Genomic DNA, 15,142 nt, shown 5'->3' with positions numbered 1-15,142 from the left:
GAGAAGGCCGTAGGGTGGTAATGTAACTGATGATAAATAGATTGAATGGCCACCATTAGCCATTGGCCAATTTGGAGCCGCCGAGGAAGGGTTTGTTCTCTCCTCATAGTTCTACTATTAACGCTATGTCATCTCCTCGGGTAATGTCTGTTAATTTTGTTTCTCTTTTAATTAGACAGTTATTAATAACTGGTTTACCATGCACTGTGGAAGTGTAATAACCCTGGGAATCATTTATTATTTATAAATGATTAATGAAAACATAATTTAGAACAATCTTCACTCATTTCTGTAACAAACATTAACGCCTATTTCATTTCCATTGCTCCATTTAATTAAAGCTTTTTTCTGGTATGAGGAAAGTATTGGATAGTGCAGATTTTCAATTTAGCATACTCAAAAAAAAGAAAGTCACAGAAAGAACAAATTCTATTGTTTGTTGAAGAAACCGACTCCAAGCTTTTAAATATAATTAGCAAACGTAAAATGCCACTAGACCAGGGGTTGGCAACCCGCGGCTCTTTTATCCAAATTTTGTGGCTCTTCAGCCTGTCCAAAATAAATTGTATATTTCAATTTTATTATAATAAAGATATTTTTCCAGAAAGAATTTGAAATGTGATAGGTTTGAAATTGAATAGAATTATATTAAAATAAAGTACGTAATTATAAAAGACTGCCGCCATTTTCATTCAAATAAAGTTTTAGTTATTATTTATTCGTTTATTTACTTTGAATATGTGAAAATAAATATATAAAATTGTCAAAGTTGGGTGTTTTTCAACGTTACGCTTTTTCGTGCAGTTTTTGACGATCAACCCTTATAGAACTGTCCTACCAGGCAGTTTTAAAACATTTAAATGTTATAGAATATCATAAAATAATCATTTATGAACACAAATATTCTACAGAGTTTGTTTACACTATCATCATTGCGGCTCTTGGTAAGATTTATTAAAATATTTAAGGAGAAATGGCTCTCTACTCAAAACAGGTTGCCGACCCCTGCACTAGACTGATTTGATTCTTCGAAAATAGCTCAAACGAATTTCTTTAAACTTAATATGCAATTATAAAATACTATAATTAATTTATAATTAAAATATATTCACAGGAAAATAAAATTTAAACTTTAGAAGAAAGATTTGGGTTTTACTTTTATGGTGCTGTTTCTATGTAAGTAAGGCTTCATTTTTATTAAACATTTATTTTTTATTTAAATAATTTTTTTAAAAACTACATGAGTTTAATAAGTATGCAATCGGAATTCCAAATGTGAAGAAGAGAATCGAGACTTGAAGTGCCACTTTATTGTTTTTTTTACTTTTTTACCAAATTTATTCTAAAAATAGACCCAATGGTTTTCATTATATTTTGAGCGCACACTACATACAAACAAGTTTACACTTCATCTAACCGTGGTTGTTAGTGAAGAGTCAAATTAAGCTTTGCTCTAAAAAGTATCGTTACAGTATGTTGTACACTTCTAACATCTGTATAGTTTTATAAGTGTGAAATGTATACAAATTTCTAGATTGAAAATATCAGCCTTTTTCAAGTTTTCTGTAATTTTCCTGGATAAAATCAATAGATTGCAATACGAGAATTCGACTTTAATAAAACATGCCAGACTTTTAATTTAATAACAATTGATCTACTCTAACTTCGTTAAAAATTACAAAAGTGGCTATACAATTAAACTGAATAAATACACAAAAATTCTATCCGTTTCCTTTTTCTCTGAACATTGCACTATCAGCTTACAGTCATTACTCGACTACTCATCTACTGAACCTTTTTTTTGCTATTTTAGAGATAAATATACAGAAATAAATACAAAAGTTATTACTAGGGAACGGATTCGTATGTATTTACATATTTTTTTCTAAGCAATTTACAGACGTTTTTCAACTAGAAGTATTCATACTGACACTTTTTAAGCCGTTTGAGCCTACTTTTATTTCACATATTTCCACATATTTGGATGTTATCGCATATTTATAAATATTTGATTAAAATAAATAAATATTTCTACATATTTAATATGTGCATATTTTTCATTTTGGGCATATTTTCATAATTGGGAGGTGGTTGACAGGAACTGTGAACCACAGACTGTAGGGCTGTGAATCACAGTGGTTAAAAAAGTGTTCTTAAAAGCACCAAGTCGCATTAAAATGCTAAAAGATCTCTATCCAGACTTGTGCCTTCCACCAGAACCAATATTGACAAGATGGGGTACTTGGCTGGAAGCAGCTCAGTATTACTATGAAAACTACAATAAAATCAAGAATGTCCTTTCACATCTCGAAGACGAAGCAGTAGCAATAAATACAGCCAAGTCTTTATTCGAGAAACCTAATTTAAGGAACGACCTTGCATTCATTTCTGACAATTGCGTATTTCTTGCACAAGTCATTACCCAACTTGAGTCCCAAAATGTTCGACTGACAGAAAACGTGTCCAACGTTAAAAAAGTCATCGAAAAGGTGGAAGGAATACCTGGGAGTAAGGGAGATCTGATCAGATCAAAACTGGTAGAAGTACTGAGCAAGAACAAAGGGTGGGAGACCATCTGCCAGATTTCTGATATTATCAGTGGAACAGAAGTCACCTCAGAACATCGTGTACCCTTTACAACCAACGAGATAACTTCTTTCAGCAAGGCACCTATAACATCTGTAGATGTTGAACGATCTTTTAGTCGTTACAAGTCCATCTTACGCCCAGATCGTCGTCACTTTACGTTCCAACATTTGAAATTTCATGTGGTTGCAAACAATTTCGAAGAGTGAAGTTTTCAAAATTGAAAATTTAACACATCTTTTTATAAATAGTAAAAATGTTCTTTGTTGTATAAATCATTATAACTTGTAAAAACAAATTATTTTGTTCCTAATAAATTATTATAAATTGTAAAAATGTTCTTTTCTTGTATAAATAATTATAACTAGCCCCCCCCCCAAAACAATTCCATTTTCATAAAAAAAATGTCCATTTTACTTAAATATTCCAGAAAATATTTTAAGAAAATCACATATTTTCCACATAATTGACGAAAATAAATGCATATTTTAGTTAAAATATTTGGCATTTTTAAATACATAAAAATCCGTTCCTTAGTTATTACACACGGCTATTTAAAAAATAGAAATAGCGAACATTAATTTAGAACGAGTAAAATTTGATTTAAACGGGAAAAAAGAATCCAAGTAGAGCTGTTATTTTACAGAATATTCAGCTGTTTTTCAGCAGCATAGTTCATTTAATTTAAGAGAGAAATGTGGGCGGACAGATTTCTTGATTACAGCTAATTACATTTAATTTCCTCTTTTATTAACAAAAACAAAAGTCTCTTTTGTAATAAAACGTTTAACAATACTTTTATTACATTAATTAAATTATTTTTGTTTTTTCTATAAATTCGATTGAGCTGAAGAGATCGATTGGTCTACTTTAAAATTAGTATTTTTAAAATAAAATATTTTTCTTCATTAAAATTTTCTGAAGTGAAAAATTGGTTTCTAATTTATCCACGAGAATTTGTTACTTAAAATGTTAAGAAGGCGTGTCCTTGGTATTTATTTATACCTGCATCTTATCCTTCGCCTCTCAATTTTAAAATATTTAAAGTAATCTATTGTGATTTCTGGAAGCAATATTTGAGGTTAAATTTGCCAACTTCTTTGACATTTTCTAACTATTTCAACGCTTGTTTCCGAAACGTCTTTAAATAAAAGAGAAACCTAAAATAAGGTAGCACAGGTCCTTTATGTGGTGAACACAAACTTGGTATATTCACATACACCGAGCACATTACTTCATGAACTTATGTGACACGTGGCCTTTCCATGCATAATCCAACAGGTCATACACGTCTGCACGGAAGCCTTAATTTGATTAAAAAAATAAACTATTTTATTGGAAAGCAATAATATTATAAATATTTTATTCAATAGTTTTAAAAATAGAATTTTAAGTTTATTAAATATCTTTAGAGCCATTTTCGAATAATATACAGTGACTCCCATTAATATTGGGACACCTATTACAAAATGATTTAAAAGGAAAATGAAAACAACAGACAAAAGTTTGGATTTTTTTTTTTTTTTTTAAATTACATTAGCAACATCTGTAGAAATTATATATAAGTATAAATTGATGAAATTCCAAACTGTTAGGTAGCACTTTTTGAAAAAGTGTGAAATAAGGCTCTCAAAAATATTGGGACTCCAGAAGTGCTAGAGTTTAAATGTTCAATATTTAAAATCTCCTACTATTTAATATTTGGTTGGTAATAATTTAATAATTGCTTTTTGACTTACAATAGCCCTCAAACGATCAGGCATAGGTGAAACAAGTTTGTGGTTAATTCAGGTGGTGTTTTTTTCCTATTCTTCCAGGAAACATCGTTTTAATTCATTTTTGTTAGATATTACTCGTTTACTAAAAGCACTAGCTAAATATTGCCCTAATTGTTCAATGGGATTAAGACCTGGAGACTGCGGAGAGGTTTGGAATACTTTTGGGCAATTATATAACAGTCACTGGCGTATCACCCAAGCCGTAGGTTTGGGGGTCGTTCTCTTGGTAGAATTTAAAAGACCCTAAAATACCCAATTTTTTGGCATTTTTTTTCAAATTATTTTTTAATATATTACTATAAACCATCTTGTCCATCACTCCATCAACAAACCTCCAAATCCTGATGCGGACATCTAGCCCCAAACCATAACTGACCCACCTCCACCCGGAGGTGGAGCTTTAAAACCCTTTAATGTTGGCTGTAAATTCTTCTTTTCGAGTTCAGCATTCGCTTTCCTCCAGACCATATCCCTTCCATCTGGCTAAAAAATATTAAATTTTGATTCATCGCTAGAGTATATCATTCCAAAATTCACTATTTTCATTAAAATATTTTTCGGCCAATTTCACTCTCTTAGCACGATTTATCTTACTGACAAAAGGATTCTTCCAGGCTACTCTACCATGATAGTCGAGTTTTCTTAGCACTCTCCGAACAGTTTCTGCTCCATTTTTGCTCTCTGAACATGTCAAAAATTTCACATAGAAGTTTTGGAGCACTAAGTCGGTGATCTTTTTTAATTCTTTTAAAATAAAACGCTGCTCTCTGCTGCTCTCTCTCAGAGAGCAGTCGAGGACGGCCTTTTTGTGGGATTGAAACAATTCTTTTTCTTTTTGGTAACGCTGAATGATGTTCCACGCATTAGATGTTTTAGGTCCGATCAGTTTTTCCGTCTCTCTAACACTTTTTATTGTCTTTGTGCAAAGAAATTACAATTTTTCTTTGTTCAATCGTTGTATTTGTATTTTTGCGCGACATGTTATACGTGGCTTGATTTATATAAACTAATTTAATTATTAATTTCATATTGAATATATGCTTAAGGTATATATTTACAAATTGTATAAATATTCGGGCAAAACCTTGGACAAACTATAAATTATAACCCTTATACAACTGTCCTACCGGACAGTTTTAATAGTTTCCCAATATTTATGAGAGGTAGAATTTGCACTTATTATTATATATATTTTTTTTAATCTACCAAAACATTTTTATGTACTTATTTAAATAGTTTTTATTTAATTAATAGTAATTATAAAATGAAATGAATTTATAAAAATTTGAATAAATGGGTGCCACTTTTAATTTTCGTCAATTTTGAACTTCTGTATGTACTGTCCCAATATTAATGGGAGTCACTGTATAACAAAACTCAGAAACTTATTATGTTAATAAGTTGCTCTTTCGATTGTCTTAAGATTTTAAATTCTAGCAATGCTTTTAATAGGAATTACTTGACGGCGAAACACCATCTTGTTCTTATGTCACCTACCTTTGTTAGTTGTATTTGAAATTCCTCTTAGATTGCGTCCCCAAGAGAAGTTTGTTCCACATCGCCAGTGCTCATGTAGTCGCCACTACCCAAGAAGAAGATTCGCCCAAGTTTCACGATAAGTTTCGATGAAGTTTTGTCGTTGCTCTAATTATTCTACTATCAAGTGGTAGCTTAGTTTATTTGGTTTGTCTCCAGTTCTTGGTCTGTGGATTCTATTTCCATTCCGAGAAAGAGTTATGTTTAATGCTCTTTCGATATAAAACAGGGTACCATTTGGGCTGGTTTGTCTATTCTGTATATCTGTTCTGATATCCTCATAAATGTTAAAGATTAGGGAAGGTTTTAGATGTGTTTCAGATAACAAAGCAACGGCTACTTGACTGGCATGAATTAATTTTTCAAATCTGTTTTTTGTAATTAATTTAATAAGATTTTATTAGTTATAAATATAATGTATTCGTAATGAATATTTTATACATTAATGAATGAATACGATATTAATTGTGTAGTAAAACTTATTCAAGATGTAAAATCCATTCTTCACTAATTTATTCTATCCTTTGACGTTTTGATTATCTTAAAATGCAAAAAACTTTCATTTATGTAGTAAGCTAGGCGAGCATATTCTCTCTTTCAAAAAGTTTCCACAAGCTGGGGAAGTTATGAGTTCCAATAATGTAACATAAAAAGGGCTTTGACTTCCTTTGTCCATTAACTACGTAGGTGCTTGTTCAGTGAGTATATGATGTTATATGAACAGATTAATGACTCCCAGAGCTGTACTGTTTGTGGCACTGCCTAGTTTAATAAAGATATCAACATGGTCTAAATATTGTCCACCAGACTACACCTTAACTGAAATCCTTGGAGGATTACTTGCTTCTCATTCTGTCAGCTTTCTCTTTCCGCCATTTATTTGTCCACCTCAAATGAAATTTGAAGTTTTTGCTCACCTAACCAGTATTTTTACAAAATTATTAATAAATATTGATTTTTATAATAAAAATTACAATCTTAATTAATATTTGAACTTATTAAGAGAGAGAAAGCGCAACCTACCTCAACATTCGGCTTCAAAAAACAAAATAGTGCTAAGGATTGAAGATTATTTAAGTACTTTTGTGCATATTTATGTATTGACACAATAGAACGATATTAGAGAATTTGTAAGTTCGGTTGAACCCACAGTTCAAATCCATAGGTCCAAGTCAGTTTGAGAATAGTGCTCTATATTAGATGTTTGTGTTCTAATAGTCGATTGTCTGCTTATTGTCTGATTGCAGTAATAATTTGTTTCCATTGCGAACTAAGTTAGCAGGAGAAAAAGGAATGGAGTTTAGAATTGTGTAGGTAGAGTTGAAGAGAAAAGAAAAAAAAAAAATCTAAATTGTAGAACTTTTTGAATTGTAGTCAAAGTGTTTTGAATGTTCACACCAGGTCATACCCTGCGATTATCCACCTTAATTGGAGTAAAAGCTGTAGTTGATGTGGTCTTTAGTTTGCCAGCTACTGCTCAAATCAACTACATCACTGATCCAATATTCCTACATACACTAATCCTTAAACAATGCTCGTTGATCCCAATCCTTTTTTTTTCTCATCAGTATCCCTTTTAATAATGCTATTCATGATGTAAACTAATTTCGAATAGAGTTTATATTATAGACAAAGTGGGAGCGTTTTTGGGATAATCTTGTCACACAGTTGCCCCCTTTTTAAAAATATTTTTCAAACTGATAGATCAAATTCTAAACATTATTTTTATAAGTTTAAGAACTTGCGTATGCGGTCAGGAATCTAAAATCGAGTCTCATATTCTGAAACTAGAGGTGACGGGCAACAAATTTTTCCTCTACCATTTTTTGCTCAGATTAACCGTTTAAGCATGAAATGCATTTGAGCCGTCTTAAAATGAACGTATGTGTATAAGTATATGTATAATAACAAAATTGAATGTGATCTGACATCATTCATTTACCTTATTCTTATGTTATGTAATAATTGTCAAAAAATATATGTATATAATTTATATTGAATAGAAGTTAAAATATCTTAAGTTTCTGAGGTCCGTGTTACGTTGCGCATGACTAGAGTAGATATATTTCGGCTTTCAATTAGAGGTCAAAAGAAATAACCGAGTGCTAGCTTTTAAGAGAAACACGTACAGTTGTTTTTATAGAGCATGTACTCAGGAGGCGAACTGCATCACGCCTTTTACTGGTACCACTTAACCAACCCTTTCTCACCGACAGTATAAAAAAAACTAGAAAAAACAAAGGGAGATAAAGTACGAAAACTACCGCTAAAAGTGGGAGTTACAGGGAGTGTTTTGTTTGGAGAAAAGCCAGGTCTAGAAAGATGTCCTCATGCATGAAAACAGTCCTCATGTTTCACTCAATTTCTTCAGGAATTACTGTAAGAGAACGTCTGTCGGGAAAGCGAAGAATAATGGCTTTATTACAAATGGGTCTTCAGCTGTATGGAAGGCTCGAGTTCATCCACTTTCTCCTGTCATAACAGGTTCAAGAGAGCTTTTAACCAAGAAAAATATTTGTATTTCTTATTTGTTGAGTTTTTCTAACCTCCATTATTAGATGGACAACCTTTACTTTTTTAAAAAAAAAAGAAAATGCAATGAAAGCTCATTTCACGCAAAAGCCATTTGACCCCCATTTTTACGAGCAGAAGCTTTCTTAAACGACAAAATTTCTGCCTATTTAACCAAACTTTCATTCACAGTGTTCTCCTGCTAGAAACCGAGATTTCCCAAAATTGAAATAGAATCGTTTAATAAGACCCTTAAAAGTCTGGGATAAGATTATTATCTTCAGAGAAAGATTTACCTTTGAAGCTGCACAAGGTTGCATTCGAATAATTTCTAAATTCCTTTAAACTGGATGGTTTCTTTGAAAACATTGTTGTTTTCTATTGGCGCACAGGGTACATGGATGTAGCTGTATGATAAAGGTGTTAGTTTGAAAGATCTTAAATTAAAATTCTTTAATAATTGTTTTTGCAAGAATATTGGAAATGTTATGAACATCTCATTAATAATCCACATAATTGTAATTTTGTTAAGAATAGTTTTTTTTTATTTAGATTTTTAAGTTTAAAATATCCGAGTATCCTTTATAGAATAAATATTTAACATTGTTTTTATTCCAAAAGAGTATTCTTTTATTTATTTTTTCTAGAATTCAGAAAGATGTTATCATGTTGTTTTAGAATGTTCATTTCAACATCAGTCCAACATTGACCAGAATGTTCATTTGAATGTTTCAGTCCAACACCAGATTTTGTTCTGTAGATGCTTCTACGAAGATAAAATCTAAGAGCAACTTGTTAAAACCTCTGGTTTGCTAGATAACTAGTCTCATCTTAACTTCATATAATATTAGCGCTAAAAAGAAGCGTACATAAGAAACGTAATTTTTAAATTTGGTACTTCAGTTTGAGTAGAAAAATAATCAGTAGCTAATAAGAAATGAATTGCGAACCTATTTCTTCTTTCAACAAACATGAATGCCTTTCCATCTAATTGTGCATACAAATCTTGTTCATAACATATTATTTATGGTGAATAATACTCAAGGATAATAGTTTTCGTTAAATATAATTATAAAATGAAAGAATTTTGTACTTAAATGCTAACAAAGCATGGGTAGTATTAATTTTTAAAAATAAGGTCAATTAATTAAGTAGTAGCGTGGAATATTGCGGAACATTGACTTTGAGAAGTTGTCTGGAATCAAAATGAAGTGGATACCCTTCCAGTAAGCGGTATTACTGCTGTTATTTCCAGTGGCTACCCCTTCACAACTGGCAGCACTGTGCGGTAGGTCTTCGCCCACATTATGAAGATTTAGTACTTCTTTAGCTGGGTACATACATAAGCTTGGAGACCTCCTACATTTCATTGGGCTTACCTTTCCACCATAATGCTTATTGTAATTAAATCGCCGACTTGTACACCTGTACATCAGTATTAAAAATGTTCTGTTATCTCTTAGAAATAAGAACAGTTATTTCTTCGTTAATCTTCAAACTAACTGGTTAGATAAGGGTACAGCTATTAATATTTGTGAATATTTTGTCGGGCTCATTAATTTTGAACTCAGTGTAATTCTCAGTTGCAGCGTGTATTGGAATTCATTAAGCTATGTGGAAAACAGTTCACTCAATATTAGTGAGATCTTAAATTCTTGGTAAGTAAAAACTCGCGGATACAATACTTAAATAGAAAAAAACAAAATCACTTTTAAGGGGAATTTCAATCTCGTATTTTAACTCAAAGATCTTGCTTTGTAAAAAATAAATAAATAAATAAAATAAAGCTTAAAATAGAACAAAAAAAATACAACACTTTTATATTTAAACTTGAAGTAATTCGTTCGAAGAATTCATTTTGTTTCACAGCTAATTAAAAAGAGAAAATCTCTTTGGAACGCCCACAAGACTTTTACAGACATTCTCAAGTTCCTATCGATTTAATTTAATTTGAATTCTTAGTTTAGACGGCATATTTAATTGGTCTCCACTTAATGTCGAGTAGTGAAGCCTTACACAGTGGGATGCCAAAGTTTAGGTGAGAATAAATATTAAAACTCACTTACTGGCACCCGCTATATCAGAAATACAATTACATATGTATCTAGTGAGGAGAATTCAGCACAGCGTTGAAAAGACAGGTGAAATTGTGTGGGTAGAGGAATTTGTTGGGAAGATCTCTTTGTAGACTCTTAGAAAGTTTTCTTCCAAGTGTTTTCTGCAGAAGGAGGCTCTGTTATGTTTAGAAGCTGTGACAATACACTGATGTGTCTGAATAGCTTGGAGAACTATTTCATCTTCTACCTTCAGCCCGATTTCATCTCTATTTTAAAGAAAAATTTAGAGAACCATCTCTATTCTTCCATCTATTCCCAGTATTCAGAAACTTCTACTCTTATGTGAAATTTCGACTATGTGCTGTACTATTGGCCCACAATTCCCATTTAATCCAGATTCCAAACTATTTTTGGACTTGAGCTCTCATTATACTTGTGGATTAACTCAGTAGTTAATGCAATTTAGCTCTCACAGGAAGCTAGGGTTTGATTCTAGCTTTTATCTTTCTAATCATAAATGCAACTTATGGCTAAAATCTACCCTGTAATGGACAGTCTGTAAGCAGAAAATATTACCCAGTGGCCGACAGTGCTTATAGGCGTTCTATCTTAATCATACGATTAAAGAAGTTTTGTTGAAGGTACACTATCTTTTTTACTTTGAACAATAATCCAGGATTAATGGATGCCAAACACGATCGAAGGCCTGGGTTTATAAACATAGCTACATAAATAAAATAAAATCAAATCTGGCGTCAAAAACACGATTTTCTTTCTCATTTCCCTGACTTTTCACACTAATATCTTGACACGCCAATTATTATTAAAGTTTTTGTTCGTAAGACAAAATTTTCAAATTTTAGAAAAAATGTGTTTTTACTAGAAATACTGGTTTTGAGGCCTCCTAACTAATTAACCTAAGTTTATTTTTGGGAGTGGTTTGTGTGGTGCGTAACCACAGTATAACTTAAAGTTAATAAAAGTTCAAATGTAAAGTTTTGTTACGAATGTTTCTCCCCAAATAGTTCCTGCGAAAATCCGTGATTTTTTAAAATTTTATTTAATTTAATTCAGATTCGTTAAGATTATTCACTTACAAAATGTTTAATCAATTCCATATTTGAAGTAACTCCATTAATCAGTTCCATTAATACATATAATAGCACTTTAGTCAATATAAAAATTTGTAGTTAAATTTTTCAAATGATGTGTCCAGAGGATATCTTTCTTATACATTGTGCTGCACTACTGGTTGTTTTTTATAGGTGTAATTTTTCTACTTTTTCGTAATGTATTGTAACGAAGTTGACCTGGGCATAGAAGAAAGGCCTAGATTGTTTTAGGGGTTAAGCGACCAAAGTCGGTATCAGGCCACCACTGTGTAGACAAGAGGGACGGTCTCTACCTAAACTAGAAAGGAAAGGGCTAGATTGTTCAAGGAGTTAGTGACCTGTGTAAAAGCCAGCTAAGAGAAAGGCCTCAGTTGGGGTGGTGGCATATGTGTTTTCCCAGCCAGTGATTGACAGGTAGGAGCGAGACAGAGAGTAGGAGGAGGGCGGCCCCAGCTGAGGGGGTGGCAGTATGTTTTCTCCAGCCAATGAACGTCAGGAGGGCGTGGAAACTTATGCTCAGAGAGTTGGAGGAGGGCAGTCCCAGTTGGAGGGAGGCACGCAGTTAAAAGGAGGCAGACACAGCTGGAGAAGTCAGTTTTTAGAGTTTTAAGGAGTTATTAGAGTTGTTAATCAGTTTTTAATCGAGTTCTAAGAGTTTTACAGTCTTGTAGTTTCTAGTCAGTCAGTGAGTTTTGGAGTTAGTCTTGGAGAGTCAGTGTTGAGACATAGTTAGAGAGAGTCAGTGTTGTGGAGTGCTTCAGTGGTAGCTAGTTGGGCAATTAGTCAGTTGATGAGTAGAGCTGTGTTAGTGCAGCTGAGACTAGTGCAATTCGGTGCAGTGCGGACCAGGGGTCGTGGAACAGTTTTGTGGCGTTACGTAGTGAGTAAGTAACAGTAAACTGTTGTGACTGTTGTAAATGGTGACTGTAATGAATAGCGTTAGTTGCTAGTAAATGTTCATGTTAGTTAATGTTAATGTGTGAATAAATCAGGTTATTACTTACAAATTTAGCGAGTTTTATTATTTAATCAAACCCACATATTATTAAAATAACTAGTGGCAGGCACTAGTTGTGTAAGTAAAGTTCTTTCTTAGTAAAAGGACAAGAAAAACTTTACAGTATATTATATTTTTACTATATTTTGTGAAGTCCCAACTCTCTTGTAAAACTGCTAGTTGTAACAAGTAATAAATAAATAATAAATAAAATAATATAATAGCACTTTCAGAGAGAGTAAGAAAGTAGAAACAAATCATATTCACAATACTTCGCCATTCAGGTTCAGTACCAAAACAAGAAAATATTAAAGTGCTTAACCATGGATAACTTTTCATGCAGTTTGTAATGCACAACACTTTCCATCAGCTCATTCTCTGTTTACGGTTTTATTTTATTTATTAATGATTAATTTAGTTGGAAGTCAACTTGAATTCAATGAAATACTCATGTCGTTAACATGTCTACTTAGAATTCTATTCCTGTTTGTTTGATTATTTCTGCCACATTTATTTATTTATTTGGTTTTTTTTTTTTGGCATTGGCTTCCGCCATACAGCCAGCATCGTCTAGGTGCTTATCACTAGAATATCACTTACTCTCCATTCTTACTTATAAATACTTCATCCCTCTACTATACAATACAACTATTTACATAAACCTTACAACTAATGGATGGATCAGTACTCTAAATTCCTGCCATCCTTATAGCTTAAAATCACGTAATCCTTCTCTAATCATTTTCTTCCATTCATTCTAATCGGCTATAACTTTTAAATAAATTCATATTTCTTTGTTAGCTCTGCTACAGATTTAAGCACATAGATTTTGCATCTAAATCTATGCATCTAAATACCTGTATATGTCGTCAAACATTCGTTTCCTTTCTACCACATAACATGGACATATCATTATTATATGTTTGAAATCCTCCTCCCATTGCAATCTACGCAAAAAGGAGAGGACCTTTTGTTGATCCTGTGTAGATACGATCCGCACACCGCGTGGTTCGCTCTCAGCCTGCTTATTGTCGTAACAACCCATTTATTTGTGACAATTCCCTTAAACCATGGTTGTCTAGGTAACTGATCTACCATAGTTTTATAGAATCTTCCTTTATTACCATTGCTGTAATCTGTCTGCCATTTTTGTAGTGCTGCTTTTGCAATTGTACTACAAAAATTTATTACTTACCTAGATACATTTATGCTCTGAATTTTAATTTTTTTAAAAAATTTAAATTAGTTTAGTTTAATTACTACCTGTTTGTAAATAAATAGATACCTTCTTGAGTTTTGGTAATTTTCTTAAAAACGTCTCCAGAGAGTTTATTTTTTACTTTTAGAATACTATCTGCTTACATTTTAATCAAACATTTTTATTTGAAAACATTTAGCTGAGCAATATTACTTCAATGGGAGTTCTGTGTATCATAGAATTAATTCTAAATTTGAGACTATATTTCTGTGGTTTGATGTTGACGTTTTTACAAGTTACATTCGCTTCTTTGTGTGATTGAGTTATGTACGACAGGTAAACTATGTATAGTGTTATATATAAACAAAAATACTGTGCGTTTAATTGTAAGGAGTATTCAGACAAATTTTAACTAATAGTATTGGTAATAGTTTTTATTAGTAACAGCATTAGGGTAAGAACATTATTAATAGTACCAGCGGATTCAAAATACAGCGCCATAATCTCTTAAAAACAAGGGTAATTAATTATTATACCAACATACTGCCTAAAACTCTTCTAAAACCAGATTTTTCTGGAAAACCAATTCAATTTAAAGTGATACACGTGTAAGGATATTCAGTAAGAATCAAAAGTTTTAAGAAAATAAGTTGACTCTTTTTGTGAAAACAAATTTATCTTCTGCCTTCCACTACCTCCTTTGTTCCGTTAAACGAGGAGGTGCTGAAAGATATTTGTAAAAGTCATAAATATTGATCGAACACTGCTGGTAAGGTGGCTGGCCGAAAACCGTTCTAATCCCTCCAGTGTCCTTGCAACTAGTTTATACGAGTAATGGTTTATTCTAGCCAAAATTTTCAACCTGTTTTTTAAACTGGACACATATGCTAAAATACAATTTTTTTATTTTATTTTTTTCTTTGCTATACCCGCTCTACGCTATTCCTGCAAAATAAAATGGAGATATGAATTATTGCGACCACAAGTCGTATATCAAGTGTTGACAAACAACCAATAAAATTTATCAGTTCGCGCTTCAATAAATATTTTTCCCTTACAATACGAATATTTTAGTTTCTTTTTTGTATTCAAAAAAAATATATTAAGAGTGTTTATCTAAACAGAATTTCAATGAATTATTTTTTTAAATTAATTTGACTTTTACTATTTTTTATTCAATTACATTGAAATTTAGTGTCGTACTCTTTTGGTCTCTTTTGGCTGCGCCTCTTGTGGCTGCGGTGACGTGGGCATAGGTCCCGCCCAGATATCTTTAATATTTTTAGTGTCGTCCTAGACAGTTTTTAAAAGAGTAGCTACTCATAGGTTAACATCCACTTTGTTGCCAAACTTTGCAAGCTTGCTGA

At 32.1% G+C, this 15,142-nt stretch overlaps 1 protein-coding gene across 1 annotated transcript in view; it reads left to right on the top strand.

The window, feature by feature from the left end:
* The window catches only part of LOC141452305 (G-protein coupled receptor moody), a 477,977-nt gene that overhangs the window by 444,709 nt on the left and 18,126 nt on the right, over positions 1-15,142 (top strand). The window lies entirely within an intron of this gene.

The sequence above is a fragment of the Rhodnius prolixus genome, unplaced genomic scaffold (genome assembly GCF_049639745.1).
Source record: "Rhodnius prolixus isolate KJV_2025 unplaced genomic scaffold, Rpr scaffold_3, whole genome shotgun sequence".
NCBI classification, from domain to species: Eukaryota; Metazoa; Arthropoda; class Insecta; order Hemiptera; family Reduviidae; genus Rhodnius; species Rhodnius prolixus.
The sequence above is the reverse complement of the archived record's forward strand: the minus strand, read 5'-3'. Positions and strand labels throughout refer to the sequence as shown.